Raw genomic sequence first — 3,333 nt, 5'->3', positions numbered from 1 at the left:
TCAATTTATTTAGCAACAATTCATCTCTATTGTTTTCAAATTTTTTTGTTGAAGGTAAAGGTCATGAATTGTCATTCAGTGTGATTTTCTATTTTCTAGGCTACAAAACTTTCCTTCGTGCACATAACTATAAGGGCCAAGTCCCAACCCTAATCCCGAAGTCTCGCATCGCCTGGTTCGCATTCGCCAATAATGTAATTGTTCATCCGCATCTATCTCTTTCTTCTTGTGATGTATTAGTACTACATTAGCCTTCTTTGTTTGAATAGGATGGAAGGGAAAAATTACGCCATGCACAAAGAAACCTCCATCTTTTGTTGAAACCAGAATTATCAAGCTTATGTGGAACTTTGAGGCTTCCAGTACTCATTTTCCCTGTATGTTGACATTGTAAGATAGAGTAAGGTCAAATTATATATATGTTTGTTACTTTTTGCTCTTTATGTAGGTGGATGTCAAGTGTCAGGTCGAAAAAGCTTTTTGAATATGTCATGAATAACCATCTCGTTGTTCGAGATCCTGAGACTATTCTGCAGGCATTGAAAATATCGCTGGTTAGAATTACTCTTATCTACATTTTTTCTTCATGCTGAAGTGGGGTGTTTATTTTTTTATTAATCTTTTCAAGAAAATATGGCCTTGTTACTTTGCATCACCAACTGGTTTTCCTTCCTCCAGAACCTCCAGACAATAGAGGGGATTTAGAGTGCGGAAACAAAGATCACCAAGCCGGTAAAAATTTTCGAGGCAATTTTCCACTGAACTAAAGGATAATTCAGGGAGCATCTGATAAAAAGCTTTTAGTAACACATACATAACCTAGAATATGGCACGTCATCCATAAAACAATTCCTTCCAACTGTCCTTGATTATCAGAATGGGCAATATAGCTTGTCAGGAATTTCAAAGTGCTTGGAAACTAAGAGTACTATATCATTACCCTCAGTAGCTCCAATTGGAGCTCCTGGGGAAGGAAGTAAATTCTTGTTACAATCTCTTCTTTCTTCAATTATTCCACTCGATCTAACTTAAGGTTTTCCATGTTAAATCTTTTCAACCACTCCATGAATGGTGAGGAATGAAACTCGTGCAGAAACAGAAACTTTTATCCGCATAAGTGGTGCAAGTTTTCAGGTACAACTGAAAAATTTATTGTAAAAGTTATTGTTTCTTTTATTATATAATTCACTTAGGTGATTATTATTTTGGCTGATAGTTTGAATTTAACTGGCATCAAAATTACTGAATGTTATCATCTGTGGGCACTCTAAAATAGATAGAAGTTTTTTTTTCTTTTTTTTATTAGATAGCTTGGTGCAGTTGTTGAATCATAAGGTCAGGTTTTCTTCCATATTGGTTAATATAACTTTATTTTTCATGCAGTACTCATTTAAAATATATTTAATGGTAGAGAGGTCTCATGGCACTCATTGATGTAGAGGGTGTACCAGTTCATCTTAGACAACTGACTCTGGAGCATCTTATGGCTAGCAAGGAGTCAATCCAGGAAATTCTTACAAGGCATTACACTAGATAGATGTTTCATGAAATTTACAAGGTGAAGTTTGGCTGCAAGATGAATGCAGTAGTTTGCAACTAAAATGTGATTATAATTAGATTCCACAAAAGATTAACAGATTGTGAAGGGTTTATCCTGTGTGCAGTCCACTTGTATCATTGGACTTTCTATATTTAGATTATGCTGAGAGAAAAAGGTTTATAAATTTAAGATCATTGATGAATCCTATCTTTCACATTCTCAAAAGTATATAGTGTAGTGTTGCATCAAACATCTTTAAATTGGAATGCCATAATTTTTTAAATTGAAGAGTTGGCTACTACATATGAAGAAATTATGTGAAAAGATACTTAATTACCTTCTAGTTTGCACTTTAGAAATACCTTTCTCATGATGGTTTGGTCTGTTTCTTTATCTGTCAATTGCAAAGAAGCTTGCTAACTGTAATCATTTCCTTTTGCTTGCATGATTATTCATGCTTTGTTTTCAGGTATTTGGCTCTGCTGGTGTTATTGGAAATCCAATGGGGTTTGCAAGAAATATTGGAGTTGGTATCAAGGATTTTCTCTCACTTTCTAGCAAAGGAATTGTGCAGGTATGTGATATTAATCTCATATTCTCATAAGTGCTGTATTTTAACTTATAACTGATTTTTTCAGAGCCTTAGTGGTCTCTTTACTGGCATATCGCAAGGATCAAAAAGCCTCTTTAGGAATACAGTTTACGCTATTAGTAGTGCTACTACTGCACTTTCGAAAGAAAGTCTGCTCACAAGGTATAACTCGCCATTCTTTTTAATGATTGATTTCCGTGAGAGTTCGAGAGCTATTTACTTTGTTTAAATTATACTTTATGCTGGGTATTGTTGCCTTCATATTTGATGAACATACAACCAACATGGATGGGCAAAGTGGAAGGGTTTTAGATACGGCAACAAAGGTCTAGTAAATGAATTTTTGGAGGTAATGTTTATATTTGCTGTAGAAAATCCTAAAACAGTTTAGAAATCCCCATCATTTTTGTTATTATTCATTTTTGTTTTTTATGCTTTCATTCTTTTACCACATTGTACAAGATTTGGCAGCTAACCATGCCATGAGTCCTAGGTAGGCACCATTGTATGATTTACTTGTGGAGAAATTAATCTTTTGGAACTCATTATTTTCACAACTAATCTTCAAACGAGTAAAAGTTTATGCTGTTGTGTTACGGATATGCAAGTTTTTTTCCTTTGTGTATGGGGGTTGGGGTGTGTGTGTGTTCTGACTAAATCATTGTGGTAGCAGTGTTCCCTTACTTTTCTCTACTAACCCTGACTAGATGCATGTTCATGGTCTTCTTTGTTTGTGAAGACATGTTTATGCTATTGTACAACTGGTGTGTGTGTGTGTTTTCTAACTAAATCATTGTGGATGCAGTGTTCCGTTAATTTTGGATACTTACCCTTATTAGATGAATGTCTATGATCTTCTTTGTCTGTGAAGAGTTCAAACAGATTGTTTGAAAGGAACCAATATTTCATTTAAAGCTTTCTGGTAGAGTGTTAGATTGTGAGATCTTGTATTGTTTAGCCGATAACCAAGATGTTAAATTTTGTCCTAGAAAGACATTGTAACCACTCATGCTTTTCTCGTCCCAAGTGATACGCTAGCCTAAGCCACATAAATGGGAAATAGAGTTAAATTCAAAGACCAGACCTTGTCAACATGAACATCATGTATTGCTTTTTCCTTGTAGATATGGTAGTGTTTTCTTTTACTACTTTCCAATGTGTTGTAGTGGTTTGATTTTGGAATTGACTGAGTTGTGTAAAC

This window comes from Dioscorea cayenensis, chromosome 20 (genome assembly GCF_009730915.1).
Source record: "Dioscorea cayenensis subsp. rotundata cultivar TDr96_F1 chromosome 20, TDr96_F1_v2_PseudoChromosome.rev07_lg8_w22 25.fasta, whole genome shotgun sequence".
NCBI classification, from domain to species: Eukaryota; Viridiplantae; Streptophyta; class Magnoliopsida; order Dioscoreales; family Dioscoreaceae; genus Dioscorea; species Dioscorea cayenensis.
Note: the sequence above shows the minus strand (reverse complement) of the source record.